Raw genomic sequence first — 20033 nt, forward strand, 5'->3', positions numbered from 1 at the left:
TACCACTTTGCATTCCCACCAACAGTGCATGAGGGTTCCTTTTTCTCCATATCATCACCGACACTTGATTCTTGAGTTTTTGATTTTAGCCATCTGAGAGGTGTGAAGGGAAATCTCATTGTGGTTTTGACTTGGATTTCTCTGATGATGAGTGATGTTGGACATCTATCTTTTCACAGGTCTTTTGGCCATCTGGATGTCTGCTTTGGAAAAATGTCTATTCAAATCCTCTGCCCATTTTTAATCACATTTTTTGTTCCCTATTGAGTTTTATGAATCTTCTACACATTTTAGATATTAATTTCCTCTCACATATATGAGTTATAAATATTTTCTCCCATATAGCAAGTTGCCTTTCATTTTGTTGATGGTTTTCTTTGCCGTGCAGAATCTTTTTAGTTTGATGTAGTCCTACTTATTTTTGCTTCTGTTATCTTTGCTTTTGGTGTCAAACCCCCAAAAAATCATTGCCAAGACTGATGTCAGGGAGCTTACCACCTGTTTTCTTCTAGTAGTTTAATGATTTCAGGTCTTATGTTCAAGTCTTCAATCCATTTTGAGTTGAATTTTGTGTATGGTGTAATTTAGGGTCTAGTTTCATTCTTTAGTGTGTGGCTGTTCAGTTTTCTCAACAGCATTTATTGAAGAGACTCTCTTTTCCCCATTGTATATTCTTGGCTCCTGTGTCATAAATTGATGACCCTATGGGTACATTTCTGGCCTCTGCTCTGTTTCATTGATATATATGTTTGTGTTTCTGCAAATATGCTGTTTAGATTGCCAGCGCTTTATAATATAGTTTGAAATCAAGAAGTGTGATGCCTTCATCTTTGTTCTCATTTCTCAAGAGTGCTTCTCATGGGGCAGCTGGGTGGCTCTGTGGGTTAAGCCTGTGCTTTAGGCTCAGGTCTTTATCTCAGGGTCCTGGGATCGAGCCCCACATTGGGCTCTCTGCTCAGCAGGGAGCCTGCTTCGCCCTCTCTCTGCCAGACTCCCTGCCTACTTGTGATCTCTCTCTCTCTCTGTCAAATTAATAAATAAAATCTTAAAAAAAAAAAAAGAGTGCTTCTGCTATTTGGAGTCTTTTGTAGTTCCACACAAATCTTAGGATTGTTTGTTCTATTTATGTGAAAAATATTGTTGGACTTTTGATAAGGATTTCATTGAATCCATAGTTTGATTTTGGTAGTATGGATATTTTAACAATATTAATTATTCCGATCCATGAACCCTAGATGTTTTTTGTGTCTTTTTCTTTCATCATTGTCTTATCATTGTCAATGTACAGGTTTATTACCTCTTTAAGTTTATTCTTAGATATTTTGTTCTCTTTGATACAACTATAAATGGAACTGTTTTCTTAATTAATTTGTTTTCCAGATTAATTGATTTTTACTGTTACTGAACACTTATGATATGTAATACACTGCGATTAGTATCTTGTGGGATGTGACATTATAAAAGGCATAACCTCTGACTTCAAAGAGAGGAAATAAAATACGTGTGGAAATATTCTGTTTTTTTTACAACGGTTTTTGCAAATGCAATGTTCTCTTTATAGTTTAGAGAAACGTTTTACAGGATGAGGAGTTGTGGTTTTATTGTTAGCAAAATCATTTCTTCTTGCTCCAATATTTGAGATCTTGTCATTAAGGAGTTTGATAATTAAAGATAGATAAAATACTTTAATAGTGCTTAAAACAAATTGTTTGACACAGTCTAATTGTTTAAGAAAGAGAATGCTATTAATCAAAGATGTTGTTCATCAGTTACTATCTTTAGTCTTTAAATCTTGGTTCTTTCTCTTTTCAGTGGTTTCTTTTTTTAGATGTTAAAAAAGGCTCAAGTTGATTACATCCTAAGTCTTTGATTTTCTGGCTTCCTAGGGCCATCTCATGTCTCTTCCCCTTACATTACCAGATTTCTGGAAGTTATTTATACTTACAGGGTGTTTCTACTTCCTTACCCTCCACCTCATCTTTTACTTTCTTATTCCAGACTCTGACTCCTCTTCTGCCCCGCTCACTGAGGATCAAGTTTCTAATCTAAATCCTTTTCTTAAGGTGTGTCATTCCTGTTTCTCTGTAGTGGTTGCCAAAAATTACTATCCCTTGGATCTTTTTTCATTCTGCACATAAATTTATTAACCACTTATTGTGTTCTCAGTATTATGCAAGCTTCCTGGAATAAACAGGTGCAGAGAACACAATGCCTGGCATCTAAGTGTTTGCATTCAAAACTAGTTTATTGGGGGGGCATTACAACTTTGTGAGAGTAACAACATGAAACTTAATTTTTTTTCCTCAATCACTACTTTCAATGTCTTGTTAATTTTTTTTTCTAATTTCTCAAGGATAACTTGTAAAGATATCATAATTTTCTGGTTACTTTCATTTATTAAAAATATTTTCCAGTTTAGAACTTTAATCTCAATCTTGATTTAAATCTTATCTCCTCTCCTCTGTCTATGGATGTCTTGACCAGTTGCTCCCAGGATCTGAAGTGTGAGGGAGGCTGTCATCTTCTTTTTATTCTTTACCCGACTTCTTCAGCTCTGCATGGTGGTGGGAGAGTGTGGCCTGAACTTCACCAGCTCTGTCCTTACCTTTCCTGAAATGGGAGAGCAGCTCTTATCCTCACTTTGTTGGTATCTTTGTTTTTCTGACCAGTACTGACTGACATTTGTTGCTGTCTATGGGGCTAGGGTTCAAATGTTGGCTGTCTTCTGGGGGCAGGTATGAGTTTATTTCTCTGCCCCACTTTGAGATGAGGGATCCAGATAAGTCAACCTCTTGCATTCCTTAACAGTTCTCACCATCACAGCTCTTTGATGTTAGGTCCCCATGTTTCATGTTGGTACTCTCACAAGTTGTGACTGCCCAAAAAGCTATTTTGTGTGTGTGTGTGTGTGTGTGTGTGTGTGTGTGCAAATTCCTGTATGTCAGGTGCTATGTTCCATGCATCTGTTTATTCTAGGAAGCTCACATAGTGTTGAGGACAAAATAAGTGCTTAGTAAATCTATATGCAGAATGAAAAGAGGCTCTAGGGATGAGAGTCCCTCATCCAGTAAGTAGTTCTCTGAGGTGGGAACCAGCAAGGTACAAGCCTAACCACCTGATTCAGTGTCCACTAGATCACAGGAAACTCATACTTCCTTTTCCATCCTGGATGGTATGAGGTCCAACTGTCTTGCTGGGTACCTGTCTCTCCCTATCATCACACTCTAGGTACCTTCAGTTCTGTTTGGACTGGCATAGGTAAAGATGATGTTCAAGTCCACTGCCCAAGTAGATAACTAATTGAAGAACAGAATGCCAACCATTTTTCCTATATGGCATCCCCAGACTCATCCTATGGTACAATGAATGGAGGTGGGTGGCAAAGTACCCTCTTCCCATCACCACAAACACATCACTCCTTAACAAGGTGGTGACTCAGCTCTTTCTCTCACCCTCATTCCTAGTTTTCAGTTTTTGTATGACATGTATGCTAGGGGGAGTATCTGTTAGGGCAAAGTAGGGCTGCTCTACAACTTCTGTGTAAGAACCAGAGGAAGCCATCCAGCTCCAGTTGTGGCAACTGTATAATGTGACATACTTAGTGCCTCTTGGGCCTCAACTGGGAGACTAACAGGAACATTGAGGAACTCCCATTCAGCATCTGGTTACCCATTAACAAAGGCACTGAACTATATGTCAGGTCTTTGACAGAAATTTGTACATCAGGAGAATAAAGAATGAAGTAGAAGTGGTGATTAAGTTACTTCTGTGCTTTGAGGCCATAAAACCTGAAGACTTCAGTGACCACTCTTTTCCCTCAGTCTTTGACCCTTCATTTTGTCAATGAGACTTAGGTCCTCCTCCAAGTTTTGTCTCAATTTTTTATTCTTATTCTTCATACCCTTACTGAAAACCTCTATTCCTATAGCTTCAACTTCCACTTACATCAGGATGACTCCAAAATTTAGCTCTTTCCTGAGTTCCTTTGCCACATTTGCAATTACTTTAATTTATGCTTTTGTAAGGATGTCTTGTCAGAATTCAAACTTAATGTTTTTCAAGCTGAATTATCATTTTTCCTCAAACCAGCTTCTCCCAGTGTCCTTAATGTCTGTTATTTCTTATTTCCTGGCCATCCAAACTCCTATCTTCTGAACTTTTACTCCTCTCCATTACCTCCTTCTAGTTGTTTCCCACAGCTCTAAATTAGTCTTTCCCCAAATCTCTCACATCTGTCTGTTTCTGTCTATATTAGTTTCGTAAGACTTCCATATTAAAGTACCTCAGACTTGGTGTCCTAAGCAACAGAAATTTATTTTCTTTCTTTTTTTTTTTTTTTTAAGATTTTATTTATTTATTTGACACGCAGAGAAATAGCGAGAGAGGAAACACAAGCAGGGGAGTGGGAGAGGGAGAAGCAGGCTTCCTGCCCAGCAGGGAGCCCAATGTGGGGCTCGATCCCAGGACCTGGAATCATGACCCACGCCTAAGGCCTAAGGCAGATGCTTAACAACTGAGCTACCGGGGCACCCTAGCGATTTATTTTCTCACAATTTTGGAGGCTATAAGTCTGAGATTAAGATGTTATTAAGATTGTTTCCTTCTGTGCCATCTTTCCTTTGCTTATATGGCCATCTTCTCTTTGTCTTTACATGGTCTTCCCTCTGTGTCTGGTTCCGTATTTCCTCCTTTTATAATGACACCATTCATATTGACTTAGGGCCCAGTCCAATTACTTTATTTTATTTTTTAAAAATTATGTATTTATTTGAGAGTGTGAGAGAGAAAGCACAAGCAGGGGGAGCAGCAGTCTCCCCAATGAACAGGGACTCTGGTATGGCACTCAATCCTAGGACTCTGGGATCATGACCTGAGTTGAAGACAGATGCTTAACTGACTGAGCCACCCAGGTACCACCTAATGAATTTATTTTAATTTAATTGTCTCTTTAAGAACCTATCTCCAAATATAGCAGCATATAGGAACACTGGGGGTTAGGATTTCAACATATGAATTTGGGGGAATGCAGTTCAGCCTGTAACACTACCCATTTCAGCTGTAACCTTTAGTCAACTTATTAGAGCTGATTTTTTTTTTTTAAGATTTTATTTATTTATTTGACAGAGAGATCACAAGTAGGCAGAGAGGCAGACAGAGAGAGAGGGGGAAGCAGGCTCCCTGCAGAGCAGAGAGCCCGATGCCGGACCAATCCCAGGATCCTGAGATCATGAACAGAGCCAAAGGCAGAGGCTTTAACCACTGAGCCACCCACGCGCCCTACTAGAGCTGATTCTTGAACCTGTTTGAACTACATGAGTCCACTTATGCGTGGATTTTTTTGGGATACATACAGTACAGTATGGTAAATGTATTTTCTCTTCCTTAAGATTTTCTTCATATTTTCTTTTCTTTAGCTTCCTTTATTGTAAGTATAGTATATAATACATATAACATACAAAGTACGTATTAACCCACTGTTTATGTTACTGATAAGGCTTCTGTTCAACAGTAGGCTATTAGTTAAGTTTCTGGGGAGTAAAAAGGTATCTCGATTTTTGACTGGGCAGGAGGCTGGCCCCTCTAACCCTCATTGCTGTTCAAGGTTCAACAGTACTTCTCATTTTGGTTATTGCAAAGTCTATTGTACTACCTCACCCCCTGGATTTCCTGACTATTTTTTCATTGTGATCACTAGATTAATTTCTCTAAAGCAAATATTTTGTATTCTTCATTGACATCTTGTCACTCAGTCACTTGTCACTCAGTGACTTAGGCTGACATATATGGCCATCCACCATGAGGCCAGGTCTGTCTTCCAGGTTTGGCTATCACTGTTGTTCAACATGCCCTCTGTTCTAGTCAAACTAAATTAATCTTGTATCCCAAGCAGATTAGGCATTTCCCTTGGCTGTCCCTTTCCAGTTATAATCCTACCTGTCCTTTAAGACTCAGCTATTAAACTTACGTAGCTCTCCTTTGCACTCTGTAGGAACAAATTGCTCTCTGATGACTACTTATGTTACACTTAGTTTTATTTCTTATAGAGAAATTGCTGCATTCTCCTTTGATTACAGTAATTTATATGCTCTTACTTACCTTTGGAACCAGTGTGTAAATTTCTTTAGCATAGAGATTGAGTGTTGTGTTACCCATAGTGCTTTTGTATAGTTTATAGAGTATAAACTCACTTAGATGTTTTTTCTGTAACATCTTATTTAGCGATTCAATAATTTGTGGTGTAATTTTTAAAAAACAGACCATTGTTATACGTGCTCATAGTTCTTATTGCTGTCAATATAAAGTGAATGATTTAAACAATGACATCCATTTTGTGGACAATAAATATTGGATCTATTAACCCCAAATATGTGGAGACTGAGGGTTGAATGCATTTCTTATGGAAAACAGAGGAGTCCTCAAGGCTGAAGGTGGTAGGTCCAAGTGAGAGGCTTTCAGAAACGTAGCTGAATGCGAGCAGCCTACTAAATCCTCAGTCTTTTTGAGCAGCTGCTCCTCTCTCTGTGTTTCGTGTGTTCCGTTCTTGTGGGTGACAAGTACTAAAGCTCTAAGGCATGCAAGGGAATGAAAATGAGAGTTTGGGGTTCATGGCCCCAGCTGTTTGAATTTGTCACCATAGTCAAATAGCACAAATTCTCTGCTCCCTCCTGCATTGTCCTTCTTGGTTTCCCACAAGAATGTATTTTCCCTAACCTGATGGGCAAATGCATAATTTATTTCATCACTGAATTTACTGTGAAACCAATTGTTTTCCTAATGTGTGGAACCAATGTAAGCAAAACCAAGAAGCATGGTTTGTGGCTCATTTAAAATGCTACTTTCTGTGTACTATTCTAGTAAGCTGTCTGCTTCTGGATAATGATCTGGTGTATATTAGCAACCTTGTGGGAAGAGCTGAAGCAATTTGCTATTTTCCCTTAAAATTAACACTACCATAACCCAGAAGGGTGATATGGTTTATGCAACCGATATAAAATAATATCAGTACTCATAAATTAATGTCATTCTCAAATTCTTACTTTGAATCATTTTTCTGCCTAATGTGAAAAAACAGATGAAAGATACCTCTCTGTAGCTCTAAATATTTGGTTTGTTTATGTACCCTATTTTATTAGTTAGCATTAAAATCTACAGACTCATAAAAGGAAAAGGCATTTAAAACTTCATTCCTTAAAACATTTCCATAGTACCCACTCATTTTGTTAAGTTTGCTAATATCACACATGACATTCTCTTAGATACTGGCCAAACTATTACCCTACCTACAATTTCAGTCTTTCATATGCCCCTGCCAATGTTGCATTGTTTATGTTCCATAAAGAATCAGGTGTCCCCACATTGGAATTGCCTAGATCCTGAGGTGGTGGATATATATTTGTGTTGTATGTATGTATATATGTGTCTTCCTCTCTCTCTTCCTCCTTCCTTTCTTCTTTCTCTGTTTCAATGTTTATTAAATATTTTCCTTATTCTTGTGGTTAAAATATTTGCCATTATGTTTCTTGGTATTGATCTCTTTCTGGAAATTTTGCCTGAAATATGATGAGCTCATTTCACTTGAATGTCTGTGATCTGTTTCAGTCTAAGAAAGTTTTTCTTTGGTATGTCTTCTAGTATTGTTTCTGTTTTTATTGCTTTGGTGAAATACCACAATAATTGACTGTTTCTCCATTCTTTTGTCTACAAACACGTTCTCTCCCTATTTTCTTTTTTTTTGCATTAATAGATAACATCTCAAGTTTTTCTTTTGTATCACTGATTATATTTCATTAAGCATTCTTTTTTGCTTCTTTATTGTCTTTAGGTACAATTTATTTTATCCCTGCTTTACTTTTCTTTGTAACATGAAATTTAAAAATACCATTAAAAAATACCACAAATAAAATGAAAGGCAAATATTTGGCAGGGGGATAATGCCACCAATATTTATAAATTTAATGTAAAAAATCTCTTTCAACTGAAAAGAGTACCAAAACCTATCTTATGTTACTTCATTTATTTGTTTTTAAAGATTTATTTTAGAGAGAAAGTGAGCATGAGCAGGGGGAGGGGTAGAAGGAGAGGGAAAGAGAATCCATAAGCAGACTCCCTTCTGAACGTGGAGCGTGTTATAGGGCTTGATTCCAGGACTCTGGAATCATGAGTTGAGTGGAAACCAAGAGTTGGATGCTTAACCACTTGCCAGCCAGGTCCCCCTCAAAACCCATTTTAGGAAACCTACAGTCTTGGGGCGCCTGAGTGAACACAGTCTGTTGAGTGTCTTGACTCTTAATTTTGGCTCAGGTCATGATCTCAGTGTATGAGATTGAGCCCTGCATGGCGTCCTGTGCTCAGTGAGGAGTCCGCTTAAGATTCTCTCTTCCGACTGTGGACTCTGAGAAACAAACTGAGGGTTTTGGAGTGGCGGGGGGTGGGGGGTAGGGTGAGCCTGGTGGTGGGTATTATGGAGGGCACATATTGCATGGAGCACTGGGTGTGGTGCATAGACAATGAATTTTGGAACACTGAAAATAAAATAAAATAAAATAAAAATCTTTTTAAAAAATTTATTAAATAGTAAAAAATGAAAAAAAAAAAAGATTCTCTCTTCCTCTCTCTCTGCCCCTCCCCGCTAAAATAAATGAATAAATATTAAAAAGAAAAAAACGAAACAAAAAACAAACCTACATCCTTCCCTCTTAAATAGGCAAAAACCCAGTCCTTCCTCCCTATCCTTGATGTGTCTTCTTTATTACTCATACAGAACACTTCATTGCTGACACTTCTGATCACGAAATATGTAGAGGTTTTCCCCCACCAAATAATTCTCCTTGACACCAACTGGGTGTCTTGTAATTAACTCAATTTTGACACTATCTACCTATAGATAGTATAGGATCCCAGAGGTTAAGACTCAGTCCTACAAAACTGCTGTCACCCTACTTCAGATACCAATTACAAGCCCTGCTTGTGGCCCTTACTTCTGACTGATTCGCTCTAAATCTGGAGTTCCCAGGACCCTTTTTCAGGTTGTTTTAAAGTGCTAGAGCAGCTCAGAGGACAGAAGGAAACACTCAAATTATGTTTACTAGTTTATTAAAGGATATGATAAAGGATGCAGACGAACTGCCAGTTAAAGAGTTGCAAAATTTCACGTCTGGAAGAGTACTGAGTATAGGACCTTCTGTCCTCTTGAAATTAGGGTGTGTTAACCTAATACATGTATGTGTTCAACCTGGAAGCTCTTCTAAATAGGTTTTATTGGGACTTTGGAGACATTATCATATAGGCGTGGTGATTATTCTGTTTTCCACCCTTTTGCCTTCTCAGGAGAATGGGGGGGTGAGGCTGAAAATCCCAAGCTTCTAATTATGGCTTAGTTTTTCTGGTGACTAGCTTTCATCCAGGAGCTATCCAGGAGCCCACCCGGAGTTGCTTCATCAGCACAAAAGACACTCCTATCACCCAGGAAAGTGCAAGGGTTTCAAGAGCTCTATGTCAGGACCCTGTGGGAGTTAAAGACCAAATATAGAACAAAAGATGCTTCTAGTATATCACTTAGGAAATTACAAGGATTTTAAGAGCCTGTGCCATGAACCAGGGACAGAGACCAATATTTTTTGTATTATTTCACAATACCCTAAGAGAAAATCTAGTAGAGGCAGTTGCAAGCTATTCATGGAAGATGACACATTGACAAATACAAGTCAAGTGTTCAACCTAAGAAGTAAGAACTTTTGACCACTATAATACTTTTAAATATGAAATTTCAAGATTAAAAAGTGGGATACAACATGGAAGTAGATTTAGTGATGTGGATGGATAATTACAAACTTTGCCAACAGGAGAGCAAACTTCAACAAATTTCTTAAAATCAGTTTGTTGATTTGTATTAAGAATCTTAAAGAGGAGAAAATTCATTGACCTAGCAATCTTGCTTGTGAGAATTTATCTTAAAGAAATAAAAAATACAAAAATGGAAAGTACAAGGATGCTTATTATACTTTAAAATTGGAAAATCTAAAAACCTAAATATCTGATGTTAAGAGTATCGTAATAGTATAATGCATACATGATATAATATTATGCATCTTTTAAAAGGCCCTGTTTTGAAAGAGATATTAGTGATGTAGGGAAAACATCCCTTTTATTCATTTTAATGTTAACTGAAAAAAAATTGTGCATGATTACATTAACTTCCTTCCTCTCTTTACACACACACACACACACACACACACGCACGCACGCGCGCGCACATCTAAGCCAACTCATGCATACTCAAGCTTCAACTATTTAGTTCATCCTATGATCTTTTAATCACACCCTCTTCTCTTCTGGATTTCTTTTCCTTCATGGAATTCTTCTTGTCTTACATCCTATGGAGGATTTCCTGTCGTTAATGTTTCGATATCTCTCATTCTATAAATCAATGGTCTCCTTAGTTTGTTTTGCAGTACCTTTTTCCTTAGGTTACTTGTTTGATTTTTCTTTGCTCAGTTGTGAGATGGGAGATAAGCCTATAATTGATGATTGCCAATGAGCTCTTTGGCCCCATTCTCAGACCACATGCATACTATTCCATCCTCAGATTTGCGACTCCCTGGAAGTTTGATACATATATCCTCTTGCCCAATTTTTCATGTCTAATTGGTTTTCATCTAGTATAGCTCAGCTGGGTTGAAATACTGTCTTCTCTTATATTTTTCTCTCAGCCCACATTTCTCTGATACACTGAACAAATGAAATCATGAGAAACTGCAATAGGGAGTCCATTGCTTTCAGAGAGCTTCCTTTGTCTGCCTCACTTAGAGGATGCAATATACCAGCACTTGTTCCCAACCTCTTGTTCTCAAACTTGTTGCCCAGTTATTTCTAGCTCAGTCTCCATGGAAGGAGAGTTATTGAGCAGAGAACAGTATAAGACTGGCTTGAGAAGCAGCTGGGAGAAAGGGTAGCCGGCCAATTTTGTTTCTTGTAGCCCTTGTGTTTGTAAACCAAAGAAGAGATGGTAGATGAGGAACATGGGCTCCATAGACCCAAATTTGAGTTGCCATTGTGGGTATAATCTATTGATTGATTCCTGATTGGTTTCATTGGCTTTGTAATTAGTGGTAAATTATTCAAGATTCTTGTTAGGGTTTCCCATTACCCTCATTTTTTTATATGACTTTTCTCCTTTTGGGAGGCTATCTCCTTAGGTGCTTTATTATGAAGTTGGAAAAGATTGCTTCAGGGGCTGCTTAACAAAACATAATTTTAAGTAGGAAGAGGAAGAAAAAAAATTCTTTTTAAAAAAATCTTTAAACTGTTTTTTTTTCTTCAGTTGATATACTTTCTTTGCAATGGCATGGGAGAGAAGATATCATATCTCTGTTGCTTGGGCAAGCTGATTTTAATAAAATGACCACATTTCTTCACTGCAGTGACTTTGCCATATTATATCCCTATAATCAAATGAAGCTGCCAACTACAGATGGTAGCAGAAACACAATTATATGGAATTGTAATGTAGCTTCATCATGAAGCTATGCCACGATATGAGTTTATAATGCTAACTAACTACTGTAGCTCTTATAGTATACCAGGTACTGTCTTAAACATTATGTATATATTAACTCATTTAATTCTTTCACCAACTTTATGAGGTAAATATTCTTTTCAAAGTCTAACAGATGAGGAAACTGAGGCACAGGGAAGTCAGCTAACTTGCCCTAAGTTTTATAGCTGGTGTCAGAGATAGAATTTGTAATCAGGCTGTGCAGCTCTATTATCTATGCTTTTAAACATCTTGTTAGAAAACCAGAAGCCAAACGACTGAACTTTCATCCTAAAATCTCAAACTCAAGCATTTTTGAATGTCATTAATTTAAGTACAAGCAAAGAATCCTGAAAAAGTCTCTAACTGAGAAGAAGAAAGACTGGAAATTTTAATAAAATCTCTCATCTATTCACTGAGAAAATACACACACACACAAATACATGCACCTTGTATACATTAGCATTAAAAATGGTAGTATCCTACCACACCGATTTCTATAATTTCTCTTTTCTTTCAGGTATTTATTTTGAAAGTAGTTTTAAAATTGCTGCCTTCTTTGGTATGTAGAAATAACAGCAAATATTTCCCAATATGATAGATTTAAGAGTTCTTCCCTGAAATAATGATAAAATTGCATTGGCTCATTCTTCATTTTCTCATACCACTTCCCACAGACCATCAATAGTTTGAATTTGTGAGATGGATGAACAGTTTTGAGTCTAGTTTTTGGCCAGAGAAGAGAGCAAATCGTGCACTGATGTTGAATTCATGACCTTGGATCTCCTCAGAAACATTCTCTAATCAAATCAGCTCCTGGGAGCAGATTATTTACATCTGGAAGGCAAGCATTATGTAAATGCTTCTTCTTCCCACATTTCTTTAGAGGGACTCAGAATTATCCCCAGTTGAGGAAGTCTATATTTTATTATCTCCTGGGTGTAGTAACCATGTCTCATTTGTCAGAGTATGGAATGAGCTACCCTTCTGGAGGGGACCACTTGAAAGGGCTATCACAGAAGGGCTTGCTTTGTCTTTGATGAGCCTTTTTGCATTTTCAAGAATTCCTGAATCTACTAGAACATTCTTGGAATGCTTTTTAAAGGGTTATGTTGGGGGGCACCTGGGTGGCTCAGTGGGTTGAGGCCTCTGTCTTCGGCTCGGGTCGTGGTCCCAGGGTCCTGGGATCGGGCCCTGCATTGGGCTTTCTGCTTGGCAGGGAGCCTGCTTCCTCCCTCTCTCTCTGCCTGCCTCTCTGCCTACTTGTGATCTCTGTCTGTCAAATAAATAAATAAAATCTTTAAAAAGAATTATAAAAAAGAATAAAGGATTATGTTGGGATGTTTTAATATGCTTCCTACAATAATGTAAAAGATGAGGACTAGAATGAATTCACAAGCAAAATGAACTGTAAAGCTAGAGATCTTTTTTTCCTGAACATTTCTACAATTTAGACCAAGTGTTTCTTCAAGGTTTTTAACATTAAAAGTCCAAAGAAATAACAAATATCTGAGAAAAGAAGAATGTGGATAAACAATGCAAAAATGATCAGGAAATAAATAGAGATTAGAAAGCTTTGTTTTCATGCATGTAAGGTAGTGGAGTATTAGAATTGAGATCTCTCAGTTTGCTGAGAAGACAGAATTATAAAGAACTCAAGTGGGTTCTTTAAAGTGAACAAGTGGGCCATGAGAAAGAGACTATAGTGTGGTTCTCCTTGGTTCTATCAGATCACAGTCACTTGAAGGTCGGGAGAACAATCAAGGTCCTGGTGAGACAAACACCTTTTTGTCACTCTTCTCTTATATATTTGGTAGATTATGGCAAAATGGCAGAAAGACCTTGCCTGCTTGGGCTGCCATAACAAGATACGTGTCTGTGGTTTAAACACAGATACTAATTTTTTCATAGTTCTGGATGCTAGAAGTTCCAGATCAAAATCTGGCAGGGCTGTTTCTGGTAAGAGCTCTCTTCTTGGCTTGCAGAGAGCCACCTTTTTGCCGTGTCCTTGCATGGTTAAGGCAGAGAGTGAGCTCTCTGGCATTTCTTCTTCTTTTTCTTCTTCTTTCTAAGATTTTATTTATTTATTTGACGGGAAGAGAGAGAGAGAGCAAGCACAAGCAAGGGGGAGTGGCAGGTAGAGGGAGAAGTCGGCTCCCTACTGAGCAGGGAACCTGATGTTGGACTTGATCCCAGCACCCTGGAATCATGATCTGAGCTGAAGGCAGACATTTAACCAACTGAATCACCTAGGTGCCCCTCTGGCATTTCTTCTTATGAAAACACTCATACTTACCAGATCAGGGCCTCACCCTTATGACTTCATTTAACCTTATTTACTTCCTTAGAAGCTACATCTCCAAATACAGCTACATTGGGGCTTTAACATATGAATTTTGTGGACACAAACATCCAGTTCACAACAAACATGTAGTATCCTCTAATAAAGAGAATGGAGAACATTATAGAAACTCTTCATCAAAAAAAAAAAAAAAAAAAAAGGGTGGGGGGCAGTCGGGGCTTGGACTAGCAGAAGAATCTGGATTTGAACCTGTGGCTTCTCTACTGAGTACTTATGTGACTATGGATAAGCTATTTAATCTTTTTGATCCTTAGTTTTCTCTTGTGTAAAATGAGAATGATTATGCTTTAGGACTATTACATAAAACACCCAGCATAATGCCATTCATACGGTAAAGTGCTCAATATATGAAAGTGATTATTATTAGCCCATAAATTCAGTATAGCCCAAGAACTCCATTTGCCTTGTCCAAGTAAAACTATCATAAGCAAGTATTTCCTAGGCTTTGGTTGTCTAATGATATGAATAATCTTAGGAGAAGTAAAGCTATTATTGTAAAGCATTTAATTAGGGAAGAAGCTAAGCTACGAATATCTTTTTTTATGCCTTTATAAATGACTTTTTTAACCTTAACAAAATTCCGACAACTTACAACACTCTTTCTCTACAAATCTTTGAATATTGAGACACCAAGCCAGTTTATACCAGTGAAGATTTGCTACTCACTCCTCTTGTTCTGGGGACCCCAGAGGATGGAATCAGGACCAAGAAATGGGATTCCCCAAGAGAAAGGTTTAGTATCAACTACAGAAAAATGGTAGAACAATTTGAGCTGTCTGAATTAGGAATGAGTTTTCTCATGAGGTGGTGAGTTCCTCCTCTCTGAACCAGGATTGCTTAGCATGAATACTGTGGTAGGGGTTTTGAGAAATGGGCAGGAAACTTCTTTAGGTGACCTCACAGAGATCTTTTCCACCCTGAAATTCTGTGATTCCAAAATGTCACTTTCAGGAAATCTGTCACTTTAGAAGAGGATGTACACATGGAAATTACCTCAGTGCCTGGCTTATGATTTAGAAAATAGAACTCTGTGTGCTTGTTCAGGCAGCGCTGGAACTTGAAGTTCTTTCAGATTGTACCTTAAGTCTTAGGGCTACTGACTATGACTTTGGAGCTAAATATAGTCTAGAGAGTACCATTGTGTATCCGATCCTAAGAGCCAGTGCAGCAGACTTGCTTCTTACCTTGGTGTCTAACACTTCATTAGGCTCTGGACACGATCCTTTTGTTAAATGCCAGCACAAGCATTTCATTACAGATTCAGGAAATGATGACGAGATAAATGTTAAAAAGAATGTTTCCAAGGAAGATATTAATGGAGTGTTAATGCATCCGACTCTCTTCCCACAGTAAAGGCCTCTAGAGGGTTTTGGATTTATGAGAATGACAGTTAATCCATGCCAATAGAATCCTTAACTTCATTTAGCAACAAAGTAAATATGAATATTAATTAAAATATCTGATTTAACACTTCCTTGTAAGCAAAATTCCTTGAAAACTTCTATCTGGAACAAATCCATATGCTTGCTCAGGCATGGAACCTTAGAGCCAAGAAAACTAATATGTGTTTTTCCTAGCTCTGAAGTGCAAGACAATAATAACATTGTATTCTCCAAGCTGAAGAATTTTAGACAGCAGCATTTTCTTCATGAAGTGGGCTTCAAAGGAGACTTGTGAAAGAACCTTTGAAAGGGTTTCCGGAGCTCAGTCATTTTTTTAAAGCTGCTGTGTGTTTCAAAGGTATTAGTAATATGGGCTTTATAAATACTTTAAGTTTAAAAATCAGTTCATTCTTTGCCATTTCAACGTGGACACTGTAAATCACAAGGCAATTCTGAATAGTTTAACTGTCTTATTAAAATCCAACAAAGGAAATGTGCATATGGGCATATGTGCTGTGCTGTCCTTGAAAACTTTGCTTTTGGGTTTTGCATTTCTTTGTAATGACAAAGAATTCTTTAAAGTACATAACATTTTCTTCACATTCGAGTTTCAAATGTTTTCAAGATGCCCTAGAGACTCTGAAATGCCTCGCTATAGTTCTTGATTAATATAAAGATAAAAAGCTTCCTGCTTTATCTCCAAATCATCTCTAAAATGACCTTTTATATTTGAAATCACTTGGGGGTAGGGGAAAAAGAAAGAGAAAAACACAGAAAAGTAAGTCTTGTAAAGTGTAATGAAAGTCTTTGGATTTTTCCCACTAATTACAGAACAAATCCTTGGTTCTTTGCTTCTGGGTCTTGAGATGTGGTTGATGAACAGGAATTGATGAACTTGAGTCTGTTCCCCATTTGGAATGGGTACAAATTTTTCATCATCAATTACCTCCTCCCCCAACCTTGAGTTTCATTCTCTTCTCCTTTCCTCCCTTCTAGATTTGTGGCAGGTGTGCATGGGGGCAAAGGATCAGAATCCTTGATATTGTAGAGTAATAATGTTGGTACAAACGGAGAACAATCTGGTTGTGTTTATGCATCTTACAACCTCCTTTTATTATGTTTGTAGCCATGTGAGGGGTAGAGGGCTTCTCCCTCTGTCACCATAGTACTTAGGTTAATAGTCCTATAAGATTAATACATGGTAATTTTAATAATTGAATGTAATGAAAGTAATGAGGCCAGTCCTTGCTTTAAATATTCCTGACACTCAGGTGAAAAGTTTGTGGTGTTATGAACACTGAAGTGGGGACAAAAGGATTTCAATTAAAGTTCGGTTGGTTCTGTTTTGTTTTTTGTGCTGTGACCTCTATTGTTCCCAGAAAAGCAGCTTGAAGCTTGAAGGGCTAATAGGAAAACTTTTCTATATTATAATACCAAATGTTGTTAGGCTGCAAGTTTGCAATTTATCTTAACACCTGCTGGGGCAGCCACCGGGGCTCTGGATCTGCCTCTAATTCTAATGGGCTTATGGTGTGTGACTTTAGCCATTGGCCATAAAGTGAGGGAACTCTAAATGTCTGTAATTTCAGGTTTGTTTCATAGGCAAAATTTAGATAAATTTGATGTAGTGCCATCTAAATGAATTTTTCTTTTCAGCCAATACCTTAGCATTCTTGGTGTTTTCTACCCATTTATGCTACTGGGAGGATAGCAAGAACCTATTCACCAGGAAAAGTGCCCACATTTTTACCATGTCTGTCAAATATGTTATTTTGAAGCACTTTGATTGTTTTTTAAAATGAAGACTATCAGGATGCCTGGGTGGCTCAGTTGGTTAAGCAGCTGCCTTAGGCTCAGGTCATGCATGATCCCAGCATCCTGGGATCCAGTCCCACATCCGGCTCCTTGCTTGGCAGGGAGCCTGCTTCTCTCTCTCCCTCTGCCTGCCACTCTGTCTGCCTGTGCTCGCTCGCTCTCTCTCCCTCTCTCTCTCTCTAACAAATAAATAAATAAAATCTTAAAAAAAAATAAAATGAAGACTATCTTATTCAAACACTATAATATATAGTTGGGATCAATATGATCATAACTACAGTTTACCTTTTGGGTTCCCTTTACTTAGTGTTGAATAGAACATACCCTTTTGCCCATATTTCTTGCTCTGTACTTTCTACAAACAATTTAAGACAATGACACATAGCCTTGAAAGTAATTGCTCTCCTTTCAAGAGATAGATAGCAACAACTTTAATAGATAAAAACATAACCTAATACATTTACATAGAAATTAAATCTATGCCAATAATTTCATCCATATTTCATTTGGGTAAATGATATTTTTCTAAATTATTAAATTTAATTTCAGGGTAAAATCAAATTATCACCATTTGGAATTGAGAGCACTATGGATTGAACTCTGGTCGTGAAGCCCCTGAAATTGAATGTGAAATGATGTTATGTGAATTTTCTGGAGAGAAGGCCCATGACTTCTGTCAATTTCTCAAGGAGGTTCCATCCCCCATCCCTACCTTTGAACACATAAAAAATTCAAGAATCAGAGGATTAAGAAGGGGCTGGTTAAACTTGGTGGGCTGGTAAAAAGCTTTAAGGGTTTATTTCCACGTTTGCTATTATTTAATGACCCAGAGCTCAGTGAGTAATCACTTCTTGGTGTCCAGAAGGTACTTCCCTCAATATAGACCTTCTACAAGTCCTTCATGGAAAATTGCATTGCACAAAGTTAGTGTTAAGAATTACGACATTGCATGTTCAATTTTCTTTCTTTTTGAAAAAAACACATCTCTAGAAATACAATACAAATACGTGTATACAAATGTGTGTATCAATATATTATTTGGTAGCTTGTTTCAAATATTTAAAAACTAGGCAACCAACATTTTATTGCTCATTGAAAATTCAGTAACTTATAAAAACTGCTTTTATCTTCCAAAACTGTAGCCTTTTCTAACATTAAATCAAATGGATCTTTAAATGCTGAAAATGTATGTTTGAAGCTTTTCTTATAAACTTCTTAAGGTGGTAACCTTAATATAAGAGACTTTAAAAAAAAAAAAAATCCTTGAATCCTGAAAGTCTTATGTGTAACCATCACCACTGCCATTTGTTCCAGGCACTGTTGTATGTTTTGTGTATTAATTCATTTAATTACAATAATCCTGTGCAGTAGGTACTACTATTAGCCCCATCTTATAGACCAGAAAACTGAAGCAAAGAGCGGTTATGTAATTTGCTCAACATACTCTCTAAATAATTTAAATGAGTGAATAAGCAAGTAGTTAAATTTCAGTATCCTGTTTTCTTTTTATATCTGGTGACCGCAGCTGGAGTATTTAAAGGCTGAATGCTTAAGCATTTAACTCCTTATCTGGGCTTCAAAGTCAAAGTTACTTTAGAATTCAGTTTTGTATCTTTTTTTTTTTTTTTAAGATTTTATTTATTTGACAGAGGGAGAGCATGGGGGTTGCTGGGGAGGAGAGTGGGAGGCGGGACAGAGGGAGAGAGAGAAGCAGACTCCTAGTTGAGCAGTGAGCCAGATTGGGGGGGCGTGTGGGGTCGGGAGGATGAACCCTGAGATCCTGAGATCAGGACGGAGTAGAAGGCAGATGCCTAACCTGCTGAGCCACCCAGATACCCCTTAGTTTTTTACTGTGAGGCCACTTTGGCAATATTGCCAAAGGTCTTCTGTCCTGGTCATTTGTGTGTATTTACTAATTACCTTGAGGCTATAAACAATTTATTTACATTTTAATCTTTTTTAGTTTCCATTTTCTAAAGAAGTTCTGAGAATAAGATATTAAACACTTGTGTTAAAGACCTCACTCTAACAAGGTATGTTCCTATCTTAACATCTTTATGTTTCTAACTATAGACACACGCACACACAGACACACACACTAAGAGCAGAGTTAACATTTTACCAGAACCGCATGGTGCTTAGTGCATTGCAGCATCTTCTTGACAAAAGCCTTATAATGAAAAAATTAACATATGCAAATCTCTTCATACTGTACTGATTTTACAGTCATGGCTCAGAGAAAATCCCTATTGATTTCAGATGTGAAGCATTTAGTCATTGAGTTTTAATTGTTGATTAAATAACAAACACATAGAACTTTCTAAATGTCTATTTAAAAATAAAGCAGTATTCTGATAAAGTCTTCTATTAAGTTTCCAAGTTTCCAAACTCTACAGAAGACTAAATTAACAAAAATACAACTTCCAAAACCCCCAAACTTGGTTTTGCAGAAAATATGAAAAAAAAAAAAAAAAATAGGTTTCTAACACAGAAGGTAATCTGTAGGACAGGGGATTGTTAAACGCTTTTGCAACTGGTTATTTCAAATAATGAGATTCATAAAGCAAATTGAGAGAAATGATGACATCTTCCCCTGGGAGCTACCTTTCTCCACCCTATCATGAAAGGTTTCTTTATTATTATTATTTTTTTTAATTAAATTTAAAAATTTTTTTTTTCATGCAAGGTTTCTAACAGGGAGTTTAGTTTCTGAGATTCAGAGAAGTTGAAGTGAGGAGCAAATGTTTAGGATCACGAATGCATATCAGAAGTCTCAGATGACTGTGGAGTCCCAGGATGGGATGGACGCGCATAGTTGCACTGACAGGGCTTTGAAATCAGCAGCTCTTGTGGGAACCGCCCAAACAGTTGTTGCGTCAGGTGCTGCGGGGGGGGGGGGGGGGGGGGGGGGGGGGGCGGGGGCGGCGGGGAGGTGAGGACA

General features: G+C 37.6%; 1 protein-coding gene across 2 annotated transcripts in view; it reads left to right on the forward strand.

Annotated features, from left to right (window-relative positions):
• The window catches only part of LOC111157025 (collagen type XXV alpha 1 chain), a 492475-nt gene that overhangs the window by 96131 nt on the left and 376311 nt on the right, over positions 1 to 20033 (forward strand). The gene's annotated exons all lie outside the window — the stretch shown is intronic.

This window comes from Enhydra lutris, unplaced genomic scaffold (assembly GCF_002288905.1).
Source record: "Enhydra lutris kenyoni isolate GAN:26980312 unplaced genomic scaffold, ASM228890v2 scaffoldscaffold3, whole genome shotgun sequence".
In the NCBI taxonomy this organism is placed as follows: Eukaryota; Metazoa; Chordata; class Mammalia; order Carnivora; family Mustelidae; genus Enhydra; species Enhydra lutris.